A 17,619-nucleotide genomic window follows, 5' to 3' on the forward strand; every position below is an offset into this window, starting at 1 on the left:
AGGTGCTGCAAATAGATTTGCACCAATGGGATACTAATGGAAGTCCAACAGCCACTTTTAGGATGCCACTAAGTTTCCTCAGTGTTTGCTAGTATAATGGCTTAGTAACAATGAGTTTGAGTGTGCAATGCAGAGGTGCTGCAAATAGATTTGCACCAGCGGGACAGTAATGGAAGTCCAACAGCCACTTTTAGGATGCCACTAAGTTTCCTCAGTGTTTGCTAGTATAATGGCTTAGTAACAATGAGTTTGAGTGTGCAATGCAGAGGTGCTGCAAATAGATTTGCACCAGTGGGACAGTAATGGAAGTCCAACAGCCACTTTTAGGATGCCACTAAGTTTCCTCAGTGTTTGCTAGTATAATGGCTTAGTAACAATGAGTTTGAGTGTGCAATGCAGAGGTGCTGCAAATAGATTTGCACCAGTGGGATACTAATGGAAGTCCAACAGCCACTTTTAGGATGCCACTAAGTTTCCTCAGTGTTTGCTAGTATAATGGCTTAGTAACAATGAGTTTGAGTGTGCAATGCAGAGGTGCTGCAAATAGATTTGCACCAGTGGGACAGTAATGGAAGTCCAACAGCCACTTTTAGGATGCCACTAAGTTTCCTCAGTGTTTGCTAGTATAATGGCTTAGTAACAATGAGTTTGAGTGTGCAATGCAGAGGTGCTGCAAATAGATTTGCACCAGTGGGACAGTAATGGAAGTCCAACAGCCACTTTTAGGATGCCACTAAGTTTCCTCAGTGTTTGCTAGTATAATGGCTTAGTAACAATGAGCTTGAGTGTGCAAAGGGCAGGAGGGTACAGTGGCAGGGTTGTGGGTCTGGGTAGAAGAAAGGAAGCCTCACTTTCTATCCCTCCTAATGGGGAAATGCAGCGAGGAAATCCCTGACCTTAGCTACACAGACGCTGTTATCTTGTGTAGCTGTTAAAATCTGTTTTCACGGACCTGACTGTCACCTATGGCTCTGACCCTGCTGGTATTAGCCCTTACAAGGACTAATAGAAAATTCTATCCCTATTCTGTATAGCGCTGTGTATAGAGCGTACACAGCAGTATCGGAGACAGGAGCTACGCCAGCGGTGACTGACACCCAGACGCAGAAGGCAGATAATGGCGTCCAGACGGGCAGATGTCCGTATTTATAATGCTGGGACATGTGACATGGACATCCTATCACACATGCCGTTGCTTCTCTGGCTAAAAGTCCACTTAGCTGTGTGTGTGTCTGGGCTTGGCTGACATGCTTGCCCGCCCTACTACACGCGCGCGCTTAGGGAAGGAAGACAAGGAAAAAACAGCAGTGATCTGAATGCGCTGTTTCTGCACACTATATGCTGAAATTTCATAATAGTGTGAGTCACAGAGTGACTTACACTATTACAGCGGAAAGCCAGCTAGTAATTAGCTTGGCTTTTTGCTGCTAGAACCGTTCTCGAACGTAACTAGAACTATCGAGCTTTAGCAAAAAGCTCGAGTTCTAGTTCGATCTAGAACAGCCCCCAAAATCACTCGAACCGCGAACTGGAGAACCACGAACCGCGCTCAACTCTAGTGACAATTCACCAAGGCAGTTGTAAGAGTGGTGTCAGGAGTAGAGATGAGCAAACCGGCTGCGGTTCGGCTCGAGTTCGGTTCGCCGAACCGAGGGCTGGTTCAGCGAACCGGTTCGACGAACCGCTCGAACCCCATAGGAAACAATGGGAGGCAATCACAAACACATAAAAACACATTATAAATGTACACATACAGTTAATAAACATTGCCATAACACTTACCTGTCCCTGTGATCCGTCCTGCACTCTGTCTCCTGCCGCTATTCCATCCGATGATCGCTGAATCGTCCCGGTAACCAGCACTGCAGCAGTGATGCAGGACCTATCGTGACGTCGTCTGTTATCTCATTGGCTACAGACTGGTCACATGACTATGACGCCGACATGATAGGACCTGTGATTGCATCATTCTGTTACGCTCCAGCGATCCCACCAGCAACCTGACCTGGCAGGGATCGCTGGAGCGTCGCTACACTGGTTGCTGGTGAGCTGTCACACAGGCAGATCTCACCAGCAACCAGTGACCAGCCCCCAGCCAGCAGCGACGCGTGGAAGCGATGCGGCGCTTGGTAACTAAGGTAAATATCGGGTAACCAACCCGATATTTACCTTGGTTACCAGAGCACACCGCTTAGCGCTGGCTCCCTGCACTCCTAGCCACAGTACACATCGGGTTAATTTAACCCGATATGTAGTCTGGCTGCGTGTGCAGGCAGTAGGAGCCGGCACTGACAACTTGACAGCGTGAGAGGCGGACGCTGGTAACAAAGGTAAATATCGGGTAACCAAGGAAAGGGCTTCTTGGTTACCCGATGTTTACCGTAGTTACCATCGTCCGCAGAAGCCGGCTCCTGACACAGCCGGTCAATCACGGAGATCACCGTTTTGCCGTAGCAACGCGCTTGGTAGCAGTGACGAGGACGTCCCGCTACCAGCACGCAGCGGCACCGGAATCACGTGATCGGAGCGCGTTGCTATGGCAACCGGTGCCACCGCTTACATCCGGGAGCCTGTGGTCACTCTCAGAGTGATTTGTGCACGGAGCACAGCGTCCTTTCTCCCATGCACTGCTGTCTGATGGAGCAGACAGAGCTGCATGTGTTGAAGGAGAAAGAAGACAGAAGAGCAGGATCGTGGAGGGGTGACAGGGGGTAATAAAGATGGAGTCTCTAATGTGTCTGTGTATTTATTTCTATTAAAGTATTTTTTTTCTGTGTGGTGTTTTTTTTAACCCTTTATTGGAGATTCTTAATGGCCGGGTCAAACGTGCCTGACATTAAGAATCTCTGACTGAATACTAGCTAGTAAAACATAGCTAGTATTAACTCATGATTACCCAACAAGCCACCCAGCTCCAGGGCTGTTGGAAGAGTTGGATACAGCGCCAGATGATGGCGCTTCTATGAGAGCGCCATTTTCTGGGGCGGCTGCGGACTGCAATTCGCAGCAGAGGGGCCCAGAAACCTCGGGCTAACTTGTGCTGCGGATTCCAATCCCCAGCTGCCTAGTTGTACCCGGCTGGACACAAAAATGGAGCGAAGCTCACGTCGTTTTTTTTTCTAATTATTTCATGAAATTCATGAAATAATTAAAAGAAGGGAATTTTGTTACTTACCGTAAATTCCTTTTCTTCTAGCTCTTATTGGGAGACCCAGACGATTGGGGTGTATAGCACTGCCTCCGGAGGCCACACAAAGCAATTACACTAAAAAGTGTAAGGCCCCTCCCCTTCTGGCTATACACCCCCAGTGGGATCACTGGCTCACCAGTTTTAGTGCAAAAGCAAGAAGGAGGAAAGCCAATAACTGGTTTAAACAAATTCTCTCCGAGTAACATCGGAGAACTGAAAACCGTTCAACATGAACAACATGTGTACCCGCAAACAAACCAACAATCCCGAAGGACAACAGGGCGGGTGCTGGGTCTCCCAATAAGAGCTAGAAGAAAAGGAATTTACGGTAAGTAACAAAATTCCCTTCTTCTTCGTCGCTCTATTGGGAGACCCAGACGATTGGGACGTCCAAAAGCTGTCCCTGGGTGGGTAAAGAAATACCTCATGTTAGAGCTGCAAGACAGCCCTCCCCTACGGGGAGGCAACTGCCGCCTGCAGGACTCTTCTACCTAGGCTGGCGTCCGCCGAAGCATAGGTATGCACCTGATAATGTTTGGTGAAAGTGTGCAGACTCGACCAGGTAGCTGCCTGGCACACCTGTTGAGCCGTAGCCTGGTGTCGTAATGCCCAGGATGCACCCACGGCTCTGGTAGAATGGGCCTTCAGCCCTGATGGAACTGGAAGCCCAGCAGAACGGTAGGCTTCAAGAATTGGTTCTTTGATCCATCGAGCCAGGGTGGCTTTAGAAGCCTGCGACCCTTTGCGCTTACCAGCGACAAGGACAAAGAGTGCATCCGAACGGCGCAAGGGCGCCGTGCGGGAAATGTAGATTCTGAGTGCTCTCACCAGATCTAACAAATGTAAATCCTTCTCATACCGATGAACTGCATGAGGACAAAACGAAGGCAAAGAGATATCCTGATTAAGATGAAAAGAGGATACCACCTTCGGGAGAAACTCCTGAATAGGACGCAGCACAACCTTGTCCTGGTGGAAGACCAGGAAGGGAGCCTTGGATGATAGTGCTGCCAGCTCAGACACTCTCCGAAGAGATGTGATCGCTACCAGAAAAGCCACTTTCTGTGATAGTCTAGAAAGTGAAACCTCCTTCAGAGGCTCGAAGGGCGGCTTCTGGAGGGCAACTAGTACCCTGTTCAGATCCCATGGATCTAACGGCCGCTTGTACGGGGGTACGATATGGCAAACCCCCTGTAGGAACGTGCGCACCTTAGGAAGGCGTGCCAAACGCCTCTGAAAAAAGACGGATAGCGCCGAGACCTGACCTTTAAGGGAGCCGAGCGACAAACCTTTTTCTAACCCAGATTGCAGGAAAGAAAGAAAGGTAGGCAATGCAAATGGCCAGGGAGACACTCCCTGAGCAGAGCACCAGGATAAAAATATCCTCCACGTTCTGTGGTAGATCTTAGCGGACGTGGGCTTCCTAGCCTGTCTCATGGTGGCAACGACACCTTGGGACAATCCTGAAGACGTTAGGATCCAGGACTCAATGGCCACACAGTCAGGTTCAGGGCCGCAGAATTCCGATGGAAAAACGGCCCTTGGGACAGTAAGTCTGGTCGGTGTGGGAGTGCCCACGGTTGGCCGACCGTGAGCTGCCACAGATCCGGATACCACGCCCTCCTCGGCCAGTCTGGGGCGACAAGTATGACGCGGCTGCAATCGGATCTGATCTTGCGTAGCACTCTGGGCAAGAGTGCCAGAGGTGGAAACACATAAGGGAGCCGGAACTGCGACCAATCTTGCACTAGGGCGTCTGCCGCCAGCGCTCTTTGATCGCGAGACCGTGCCATGAAGGTTGGGACCTTGTTGTTGTGCCGTGACGCCATTAGGTCGACGTCCGGCACCCCCCAGCGGCGACAGATTTCCTGAAACACGTCTGGGTGAAGGGACCATTCCCCTGCGTCCATGCCCTGGCGACTGAGGAAGTCTGCTTCCCAGTTTTCTACGCCGGGGATGTGAACCGCGGATATGGTGGAGGCCGTGGCTTCCACCCACATCAGAATCCGCCGGACTTCCTGGAAGGCTTGCCGACTGCGTGTCCCCCCTTGGTGGTTGATGTATGCCACCGCTGTGGAGTTGTCCGACTGAATTCGGATCTGCCTTCCTTCCAGCCACTGCTGGAAGGCTAGTAGGGCAAGATACACTGCTCTGATTTCCAGAACATTGATCTGAAGGGTGGACTCCTGCTGAGACCACGTACCCTGAGCCCTGTGGTGGAGAAAGACTGCTCCCCACCCTGACAGACTCGCATCTGTCGTGACCACCGCCCAAGACGGTGGCAGGAAGGATCTTCCCTGTGATAATGAGGTGGGAAGAAGCCACCACTGCAGAGAGTCTTTGGCCGTCTGGGAAAGGGAGACTTTCCTGTCCAGGGATGTTGACTTCCCGTCCCATTGGCGGAGAATGTCCCATTGAAGTGGACGCAGATGAAACTGCGCAAACGGAACCGCCTCTATTGCCGCCACCATCTTCCCGAGGAAGTGCATGAGGCGTCTTAAGGAGTGCGGCTGACTTTGAAGGAGAGCCTGCACCCCAGTCTGTAGAGACCGCTGCTTGTCCAGCGGAAGCTTCACTATCGCTGATAGAGTATGAAACTCCATGCCAAGATACGTTAGTGATTGGGTCGGTGACAGATTTGACTTTGGGAAGTTGATGATCCACCCGAACGCCTGGAGAGTCTCCAGTGCAACATTCAGGCTGAGTTGGCATGCCTCTTGAGAGGGTGCCTTGACCAGTAGATCGTCCAAGTAAGGGATCACAGAGTCTCCGTGAGAGTGCAAGACTGCTACCACTGCCGCCATGATCTTGGTGAACACCCGAGGGGCTGTCGCCAGACCAAATGGCAGAGCTACGAACTGAAGATGGTCGTCTCCTATCACGAAGCGTAGAAAGCATTGGTGCTCTGTAGCAATCGGCACGTGGAGATAGGCATCTTTGATGTCTATTGATGCTAGGAAATCTCCTTGAGACATTGAGGCAATGACTGAGCGGAGGGATTCCATCCGGAACCGCCTGGCGTTCACATGCTTGTTGAGCAGTTTTAGGTCCAGAACAGGACGGAAGGAGCCGTCCTTTTTTGGAACCACAAAGAGATTGGAGTAAAATCCTCGCCCCCGTTCGTGAGGGGGGACAGGGATCACGACTCCTTCTGCTCTTAGAGAGTCCACCGGCTGCAGCAGGGCATCTGCTCGGTTGGGGTGTGGGGAGGTTCTGAAGAACCGAAGTGGAGGCCGAGAACTGAACTCGATTCTGTACCCGCGAGACAGAATGTCTGTTACCCACCGGTCTTTGACCTGTGACAGCCAAATGTCGCAAAAGCGGGAGAGCCTGCCACCGACCGAGGATGCGGAGGGAGGAGGCCGAAAGTCATGAGGTAGCCGCTTTGGAAGCGGTTCCTCCATTTGTTTTCCTGGGGCGTGAGTGAGCCCGCCAGGAATCTGAGCTCCCTTGTTCTTTCTGAGTCCTTTTGGACGAGGAGAATTGGGCCTTGCCCGAGCCTCGAAAGGACCGAAACCTCGACTGCCACTTTTTCTGTTGAGGTTTACTTGCTCTGGGCTGTGGTAAGGAAGAGTCCTTACCCTTGGACTGTTTTATGATTTCAGCCAATGGCTCACCAAACAGTCTGTCTCTAGATAATGGCAAGCTGGTTAAGCATTTTTTGGAACCAGCATCTGCTTTCCAGTCCTTTAACCACAAGGCTCTGCGCAAAACCACAGAATTGGCGGACGCCATAGCGGTACGGCTCGTAGATTCTAGGACAGCATTGATAGCATAGGTCGCAAACGCAGACATTTGCGAAGTTAGGGACGCCACTTGCGGCACTGCTGGATGTATGAAAGCATCCACCTGTGCTAAACCAGCTGAAATAGCTTGGAGTGCCCACACGGCCGCGAATGCTGGAGCAAACGACGCGCCGATAGATTCATAGACAGATTTCAACCAAAGGTCCATCTGTCTGTCGTTGGCATCTTTAAGTGAAGCGCCATCCTCTACTGCGACTATGGATCTAGCCGCAAGCTTGGAAATTGGGGGATCCACCTTTGGACACTGGGTCCAGCGTTTGGCCACCTCAGAGGGAAAAGGATTTAGAGAAACGCTTGTCTGGATGAGCGTCGTGTTTCTGGATCGATTCTCTGAAGTCAGAGTGGTCCAAAAAAGCACTTAATTTACGCTTGGGATATAGGAAATGGAACTTCTCCTGCTGTGCAGCTGCCTCCTCTGCAGAAGGGGCTGGGGGAGAAATATCCAACAGCCTATTAATTGCCGATATAAGGTCATTAACCATGGCGTCACCATCAGGGGCATCCAGATTGAGAGGGGCCTCAGGATTAGACTCCTGGTCACCGTCCTCAGTGTCATCACAGAGAGACTCTTGTCGCTGAGACCCTGAACAGTGTGAAGATGTGGAGGGTCTTTCCCAGCGAGCTCGCTTAGGCTGCCTGGGACTGTCATCTGAGTCAGAGACTTCAGCCTGTGATGCTTGAGACCCCCTTGAAGTACGGATTAGTTCCAACTGAGGGGGACCGGAGAGCATAGACACAGCAGTGTCCATGGTCTGAGTAACTGGCCTGGACTGCAAGGTCTCCAGTATTTTTAACATAGTCACAGACATTTTGTCAGCAAAAACTGCAAAGTCTGTCCCCGTCACCGGGGCAGGGTTCACAGGCGTCTCTGCCTGGGCTACCACCACATTAGGCTCTGGCTGACGGAGTGCCACTGGGACTGAACATTGCATACAATGTGAGTCTTTGGAGCCTGCCGGTAGATCAGCCCCACATGCAGTACAAACAGTGTACACAGCCTGTGCCTTGGCACCCTTGCGTTTTGCGGATGACATGTTGCTGCCTCCTCAGAGCAGTACAGGGTGTCCAGCCAAGAAGCGACCTTACAGTGCACTATATAAATATATATATATATATGGTACCAAGAAAAAAGTACACTAATATAACACTGAGGCACTAGAGGGGCCAGCACTACTGTGCTGCTTACCACCCGCTTAGGAGCGGTGTGTGGACGCCAGAAATCCCTCTAGTCTGGGTCTCCCAGAGCCTGCTGCCTTTCCCCAGCCAGCCGCATGTGTAATGGCTGCCGGCGTCCTTGTGGAGAGGGGGGGGCGGGCCCTGGGCGTACACCGACGAAGAGCGGGAAGTCTGCTTCCCCCTGTGCCTAGTGAGAGGGCTGGAGCATGTAAATAAAGCTCCAGCCCTCGGCGCTGTTAATTGAGCAGCGTCTCTCCCCTACCCTGATTGACAGGGTGGGGGCGGGAACGAAGCGGCACTAGGCCGCAGAAGCCGGGGGCTAAAGTTAGAAGCGCCGCCGCCGTAAAAGCGCGGTCGGCGCAAAGTCCCCGGCGCACTACAAGTCGCAGCTGCGCCGCCGCTCCAGGAGCGGTCGGCGCAGTAGTTCCCAACATGAAACGTCACTCAGCAAAGCTGCAGTGACCTAACCCCGGCGCACAGCGCTACTGTCCCCGGCGCACTATAACGCTCAGCAAGCCTGAGAGTGTCCGTGCCTGCCGGGGACACAGAGTACCTGAAAGTTGCAGGGCCTTGTCCCTGAACGGCACTCCCGCTCCAAATCCAGCAGGTTCTATGGGTCTGTGGATGGAGCCCGGCCCCAGGGCTTGGGGGCCGGCAAGATCCCACTTCCACAGAGCCCTCCAGGGGATGTGGAAGGAAAACAGCATGTGGGCTCCAGCCTCTGTACCAGCAATAGGTACCTCAACCTTACAAGCACCACCGCGGGTGAGAAGGGAGCATGCTGGGGGCCCCATATGGGCCCTCTTTTCTTCCATCCGATATAGCCAGCAGCTACTGCTGACTACAAACAGTGGAGCTATGCGTGGATGTCTGACCTCCTTCGCACAAAGCAGAAAACTGGTGAGCCAGTGATCCCACTGGGGGTGTATAGCCAGAAGGGGAGGGGCCTTACACTTTTTAGTGTAATTGCTTTGTGTGGCCTCCGGAGGCAGTGCTATACACCCCAATCGTCTGGGTCTCCCAATAGAGCGACGAAGAAAAAGGGCTTCCCTATATTTTTAGTTCCCAGCCGGGTACAAATGGGCAGCTGGGGGTTACGGGCAGCCCGTACCTGCCTGCTGTACCTGGCTAGCATACAAAAATATGGCGAAGCCCACGTCATTTTTTTTTAAGTTTTTTGGCAAAAAAAATGCTTCCCTGGATTTTCCATTGCCAGTGAAGGTAACACCAAGCAGTGGGGGTTTGCAGCCAGTAGCTGCTCGGATTACCCTCAGCTAGCAATACAAAAAATGCAGCGGGAGCCCATATATATTTTTTTTAATTATTTATTTAAATAACTAAAAAAAAAAAGGGCTTCCCTGTATTTTGATTGCCTGACATGACAGTGCTGTAAATATAAATCTTTAAAAAAAATGACATAGCACTCCGCGATATGTTTGATTCTCAGCGCAGATAAAGCAGACAGCTACGGGTTGCCACCCCCATCTGCCTGGCGTTACCTTTGCTGGCAATCAAAATACAGGGAAGCCCATTAATTTGATAGCCAGCTAGGGTAAAGCAGAAGGCTGTAGGCTGAAAACCACAGCTGGCAGCTTTACCGTGGTTGGGGATCCAATGTGGAGGTCACCCCAGGCTCTTTTTTATAATTATTTTATAAATAATAATAATTACAAAAGAAAAGTAGGGTCCCCCCCAAATTGGATCACCAGCCAAGGTAAAGCGGACAGCTGTGGTCTGGTATTCTCAGGGTGGGAAGGTCCATAGTTATTGGCCCTTCACAGCCTAAAAATAGCAGGCCGCAGGCGTCCCAGAATTGGCACATCCACTAGATGCGCCAATCCTGGCGCTTCACCCCAGCTCATCCCGTGCCCTGGTGCAGTGGCAAACGGGGTAATAAATGGGGTTGATACTAGCTGTAAAGTCACCTGACATCAAGCCCAGCAGTTTGTGATGTCATGGCGCCTATCAAATACCCGACATCACAAACTGTCAGTACTAACAAAACAAATAGACAAAAAAAATGTATTTGAAAAAACACTCCCCAAAACATTCCCTCTTTCACCAATTTATTGTAAGGAAAAAAAATAAAGGGGTCCCACGATGACTCTGGACCGTCTAGAATATGGGGGGACATGCTCAGGGAACGTATCCCCCATTTTCTAGGAGTGCAGACCCTCCATGTGAGGAGTGTGGGTGCAATGAATCTGCACCCACTCTCCCTGGGTCCACAGCAGCAGAGTCCATGTCGTAACTGTTGCTACCAAAGCTGCAATGCCCTGCTCATGAGGTAAGGGCATGCCTAATCAGGAGAACTATTGTACATTTCCAAATATTGGTATTTTCTGATATTATTGCTATTCCACCTACTATATATTGGAAATAGGATCTTGGAGATGGGATACCCCTTTAAGTCCAGTTATCCAGCTGAATGAATACTAAACAACAGAGCTCGCTATTTAGACATGTTTTCTTATGGCGTATAATGGACTCTCATGTTTGGTAGTCGTTCAGCAGGCAGCCTATAAAAGCAAATCCCTCCATTTGGAAATGTAGTATAGCTCTCCTGATCAACTATGTTCCTTACCTCATGAGCAGGGCATTGCAGTAGCTTACAGATGCATGGTTACCGCCACTCACTGTGGGAACACCGGTGGGGTTATAGGGGGTGACCTGGCAGCGCCTGGGGAGGAGTTCTCTGTCGCATGTATCATGGCACATGCGACAGAAATCAGAGGAGTAGTGTGAATGCGGCCGGCGCGCTGCTGTGCGTGCGGCCATCTTGGATTTTTCGGGAGGTGGTCGGGGGGGGGGTTGCACTTTGGCGACACCGGGGGACCGGGGAGGAGATTTATCTCCCATCTGACATGTTTGTTCATGCCAGATGGGAGATAAATAATTTTTTACCGGTGCTGTCATTTACTGTAACGTGATCACCGGTATACGGTGTATACCGGTGATCGGGGACCGGACAAACCGTCCTGAATCATGATTTCCAGGGTCTCAGCTACCCCTGAAAACCCGGAGATTTTCTGACGCTTGGGGGCGCTATTCACTTATTTCTGCCTGCTGTTTATAAACGGCAGATTAGAATAAGGCTACATTGTGGACCATTACTCCAGGTTCATGGTGGTGGTGCCCGTCAAGGACTTAACAGCTCGTACCGTAGCAAGGGTCTTCCAGGCATACTTCTGCCGGCTGCATGGTTACCCGGAGAAGGTGCTTACAGACCAGGGCCCTGCCTTTGAAGTGGAGATCTTCCAAGAATTCTGTAACTTATATGGATGTAAGAGGATCTGGACCGCACCCTACCATGCTCAAACTAACGAGATGTGCGAGAAAATGAACCATCTGATCCTCAACCTTCTCAAGACCCTGCCCCTTGAGGAGCAGAACCTGTGGCCTGAAAAGCTGCCCGACTTGGTGGACATGTATAACAATATCCCTAGCAGTTCCACTAAATGCACACCCGCATACTTGATGAGGGCAAGACCCGGGAGATTGCCGGTGGACCTGGAATTGGATGTCGAAGTGCCTGAGACCATTTCCCCAACTGCTAATTGGCATGCCAAGTGCCAGAAGTAGTACCGGCAGATCCAAGAATACGTAGAAAGAAACCTGCGCCAGAGCAGGGAGAGGCAAGAGCAGCGTTTTAACAGACGAGCCCAGGCTGCCCCCTTTAAACCTGGACATGTAGTACTAAAGAGGAGGAGACCCCTTATGTTGTCCAACTCACTGGATGGGGGATCAGAAGACGTATCTCGTCAGTCGTGACCAGGGGAAGACTACGACCACTGTCTCCAGGGACCACCTGAAGAAGTGTCCAGAACTTCTGAAGATGGTGGAGAAGGCAAAAGAGGTATTCCACACTGTCATGGGTGACTTCCCGGCTGATTGGCCTATGCAGAATGGAGCGGTGATTGTTCCTGTGATAATGTTCCCACAACCCGTGGAAGATATGGAGTCAGAGAGACCTGTCAGCAATACACCACCACTTGCACCCAGGGAAGCACTTGCACCTACACCACACCCCCGCAGATCCCTGCCAGCTGTACCTGACATTAGGGCCGAGGAACCCGTAATTCACTCTACCCCATCAGTCCCCAGTGGGAGCAGGGAGCTAAGATGGTCCACACGCCCCAACCTAGGACGGCCACCCCTCAGATATAGGGAAACTGACGTTTAGTGAGTGGTGCCCGCTTGCTGTGTACGTAGACTTGTGTGTGTTGATGAATCCCAATTGATCGAATAATTCACTTGATTAAAAGTTAAGGTAACGGAACCCCTGCTACCACAGTTATACAAGTCCTCGTTGGGACCGGTTACCGTTGAAAAGTTCTTAAAGTTTTAAAAATGGTCCACGGCTTTGGACTGGAAAGCCAACCCAAAAACTATTGGGCCTTGTAAATAGTCCCTGTCCACCCTTCTCACCCTGCTGCAGTCTCTGGAGAGGCTGATTGGAGGAAGGGTCTGCGGTAGAGTAGGCCGAGGCCCAGTCACCATTGAGACCGGTGGCTACCCTCCAGACCAGGGGTCCCGGACTTGGGGCCCGTGACAAAAAGACTGCCGGGCAAGGAACTTTTTACCCAGCCCGCAAGGGCAACACCCAGACCTGTCCTGGACTTGAGCAAGGGGTGCGCACCAGTGGTTAGCGGTGGCACCAGTGGGCAGGTTGTTTTGGGTGGGGGTGCGGTGAGAAGGACCCGGTCCGTCCCGTCATGGTTTAAATGTGAAACGTTTAAGCAATGTGCCTCCCGTAAGGGAAGAAAAACAATGTATATAATGTTAGTATACTTGTAAGCTGTTCTCCTTTTTCTATTTCCAGTTCCAGTTAAATAAATGTTGGTGGTCAGACAGCCCGCGGACGATCTGTATTAAACCAAGAGGGAATGTGACGCCCTGGCAAAACCAGGTAGTCACACATAGGCCCCCGTATAACATCTTCACTCACAGGGCTACATACAGCGGACCTGAAACCCTAGTCACCCCCCTCAGGGCAAGACAGGCACACCAATGGCCGGGACCAGGTGGTTACAGAACACCCACCTAGGGGTATAGACAGCCCGGGGTGGGAAAATAAGCAGTTGGAGTTGAAGTATAGTAGGAGTGGAGGCTGGAGCTAGGTGTAGCTCCAGCAGAGGAGAAACTCAAGTTGAACGGTGCCAGGGTTGGAGCCCTGGTACCTTGGCTAGGTGGCAGATGGTGGTCTCCGTCGGCAGGCGACGGGAAGACGGCAGCTGGAGATCCGAGGTCAACCGGGACAGGGTTGGAGCCCGCTGGTACCGACACCAGAGACCCGACCCGGAGACCGTGCACAGAGGGGGTACTCGGACCCTGAAGCCAGGACTGGAATAAATGGCCTAACTAATCAACCGATTGAGGGCAGGATTATAGGTCCTGTTCCAACCAAAGTCCCAAAAGCATACAACCACCCACAGAGAGGGATAGGGCAACCGCCAGGGCCCATAGATCCCACGGGTCAGCGTCAGCGGGCACAGCTCCTCAGGTACACAACAAGCCGGGAGCGAACTCCCGTGATCCATACCGGGAAGTCCAACACAAGCAAACACAGTGCAGAGGAAAAAGATGGCGACCACCAGCCCGGGTGGGGGACCAGAGTACAACTGGCCACGGCAGCCGTCCACCAGCACCTTGGTTTACCAAAAGACTCGTGTGATTCATTTAAATTGTGAGTAACCAAACATCCCCTGGTACGTCCGGGCACGCAAGCCCCTGTCATCGCCATACCCTGCACAGAGACACTGGGTCCCGGGGCAACCATCCTTACCCACGGAGGGGTTAACATCCAGCTGCCACTACATCTCCCCTGGGTATCCCACAACAGCAGCGGTGGTGTCCCACTTCACCACACATCGTGGGTGGCGTCACGAACTGAATACGGTCAAGGCCGTACAACTACGTCCCCCTTTTCATTTGGTGTGTCCGCGTGACCCCTGGGTCCGGAGGATCCCTCAAGCCACACAGCGGGTCCAGATCTGAGCAGCCCGGCTGCTACTGGCGTGGGGGCGGCACAATAATATATATGGGCTGATTTCTACCTGCTCCAAGAGTAGTGTTCCCACTAATTGGTTTTCTGTAGTTGCGATATTGAACCTTGTTGGTGGAGGGATCTCCTATTAGTGAGACCTAAAAATATTGATAACTCTATACAGACCAGAGTGGGTAAATCTCAAAAAGCTTAATTGCACTTAATGTCTTGGATAAACAATGAGATGATCGTAATATCGTGTGACCAAATTATCAAAATATCTTCCATACCATAAGGTACTTGAGCTAAAGGGATTGCACTCTGAGAAGATGACACACTCCTCCCCATGCAACAAATAAAACTGCTAATGAGAGGGAAAAGTTGAGAACCCATCAGTGCTCCCATAGTTTGCATATACAATTCGGATTTAAACATATTTAACAAAAATAAAAAATTGTCAGTAAATACTCTATTCCTTGAATTATTATCACTTTTCCTATCGCCACGACAGCACCCACTGAGAGAGGGATCCGCCCCTTCAGGACAGGAAACCTACAGGTGAAAAAGGGCAGTCCCTCTCCCTCATCAGTTGGTTTCCTATCCTGATGGATCGGAACCTATTGCAATACCTTTGCTTCAGTAGCATCCGTGCGGTAACTGAGGGAACGGTGGAGCTCTGGGTCTCGAAGCACAGTGTGTGGAGCTCCCTTGTGGACTCCATCCTCCAGTGTCCTGAGTGGTTTGCTCTGGTCCGGGTGAGGCCGCCAGGGAAAACACGTCTGCGGGAGGGTAAGTGCTACTTCCCTCATGGCTGCCTTTGCGTGCGTGCTCCGGGGTCGGTGCGCGGTCGAGCGGGTGCTCTCCCTGCTGCGTCGCATGATGAGTGTGCCACTTCTGTGTTACGTGTGCATGCACAGGTAGGGTGTCCCAGGTTTGCCTGACCACACATGCACAGTGACCGGCCACCACAGCGATGCCCCAGAAGTACACAGGAGCACTTCCGGGGTGACGGATCCAGAGGAGGCGATGCTGGAGGGGGGCTGTGGCTGTCCTCCAGCCTTAAAAAGTTGAGTTGAACCCCGAGAGAGTGGTGCTTGCTCTGGTCCTCTCCAGCTATGGACATCCCGCAGTCTCAGAAGCCATCTCAGGATCTACCCCAGGATCGCAAATCCAGGAAGAGCAGCAGTGCAGATAGTCGCTCCAGAAGTGACACTGCCATTCAGAAGATGAAGGAGGATCATGTCGGATCCAAACCCTCTAAAGTCCACCAGACGATCACCTTGTCTCCACCTCCACATCCGGTATCCGTCTTTCTCTGCCTATGGGTGAGTGAATTTCGTGAATGTACTCCAATAGCCAATGTCCCCCTTCTTGTCTATAACTGTGTTTAGGTCCATAGGAAATGTCCGACAAAACAGAAAAATAAGGAATGTCCTTTGTGCGCCCAAGCATTACTGCACGCATTCCAAAAACGACTATGTGAGTCCTGTATTCAACAGACTGTACGGGAGGAAGCCCCTATGTCCTATATTGCAGCGACGGATCTTAGGGAATTAATCCCTACTAAGGTTTAATCTTCATTAAAATCCTTAAAGGTGTCAAAAAAGCGTAGAAAAGAAGTTGCGTGTCCTGTTTTCTCCTCATCCCTTAGTTCTGGAGCCGGGTCGGACGTTTCTTCTTCTGATGGTTCTTCTTCCTCATCAGAGGAGACAGGGAAAGCATGCTTTCCTCTGGAGGGGATGGATGGCCTTGTCAGGGCTGTGCGCTCCACCATGGGTATTCAAGATACAAAATCGGCTGAAGATGCGATGTTCGCAGGCTTATGCCAAAAGAAACATAAATACTTTCCAGTTAATTATACCATTAAGGCTCTGATCAGAAAGGAATGGCAGAGACAGGATAATCGACGTTTCCTTCAATCGTCTTCTGAGAGGAGGTATCCCTTTGACGATGATAACCTTTCTCAATGGTGTAACGTGCCTAAGGTAGACATAGCAGTAGCAAAGTCTTCAAAAAAATCTGCACTCCTGTTTGAGGATATTGGCTTCTTAAAGGACCCCCTGGATAGAAAAACAGATACCTACTTGAAAAGAACTTGGGAAGCTTCTGTGGGAGCTCTAAAACCTGCTATATCAGCAACCTGTACTTCCAGGTCACTATCAGTGTAGGTCGACCAATTAGAGAAACAAATTAAATCTGGTTCTTCCAGAGACAAATTGCTTACTTCCCTCCCACTCCTTAAAGTCGCAGCTGCCTACCTGGCTGACACCTCAGCGGACTCCTGTGCGTTTGGCAGCCAGATCGACGGGCTTATCTAATGCTACTCGACAGGCACTGTGCCTGAAATCATGGAAGGGGTACACATCTTCAAAAGCCAAATTGTGCACGCTCCTTTGTCAGGGTGAGTTTCTTTTTGGACCTGAGTTAAGCGGGCTTTACACGCTGCAATATCAGTACTGATATCGCTAGCGTGGGTACCCGCCCCCATCTGCAAATCGCTGCCCGTGGCGCACAACATCGCCCAGACCCGTCACACATACTTACCTGTCTAGCGACGTCGCTGTGGCCGGCGATCCGCCTCCTTTCTAAGGGGGCGGTTCGTTAGCGTCACAGCGACGTCACAGTAGCGTCACTGAACCGCCGCCCAATAGAAGCGGAGGGGCGGAGATGAGCGGGACGTAACATCCAGCCCACCTCCTTCCTTCCGCATTGTGGCCGAGAGGCAGGTAAGGAGAGCTTCCTAGTTCCTGCGGTGTCACACGGAGCGATGTGTGCTGCCGCAGGAACGAGGAACAACTTCGTTACTTGTGCAGTAACGATAATTGAGAATGGACCCCCATGTCACCGATGAGCGATTTTGCACTTTTTTCCGACGATGCAAAATCGCTCATCGGTGTCACACGCAACAACATCGCTAATGCAGCTGGATGTGCGTCACAAATTCCGTGACCCCAACGACTCCGCATTAGCGATGTCGTAGCGTGTAAAGCCCCCTTAAGACGATATTCGAACTAAAGCTGGGGATAATATGAAAGGTTTCCCTAACACATACATACCTGCCTTTAGGAAACCCTACAAAAAGCGTCATTTCTAGGCCAACAGGTCAGAATGCCGGGAAAAATATGACCATCGTGCCTCATGTTCCAAAGGCTCCCTGTTTGGTGGTACATCATTCAGGGGACAACCACATAAGCAGTAATATTGACCTCCCTGTGGAAGTAGACTCCGTTTCTACAGTACCATCTGGAGTTCCATTACCTCTAGTTCCTTCATTTTACAAATCATCTCTAATGGTCTTCAATTTGAATTTACTTCTCTGCCTCTGCAATCTTTTGTTTTAACCCCTACTAGGAAAGCGTTGGATCAACACAACGCTAAAGTGACTGAAGTCCTCACTTTAGCGGAGATACAGGTCCTAGTAGCGTTCCCAAAGGGGCCAAGGGTTCTACTCCACCCTCTTT

Source organism: Anomaloglossus baeobatrachus, chromosome 6 (assembly GCF_048569485.1).
Source record: "Anomaloglossus baeobatrachus isolate aAnoBae1 chromosome 6, aAnoBae1.hap1, whole genome shotgun sequence".
Taxonomy (NCBI): Eukaryota; Metazoa; Chordata; class Amphibia; order Anura; family Aromobatidae; genus Anomaloglossus; species Anomaloglossus baeobatrachus.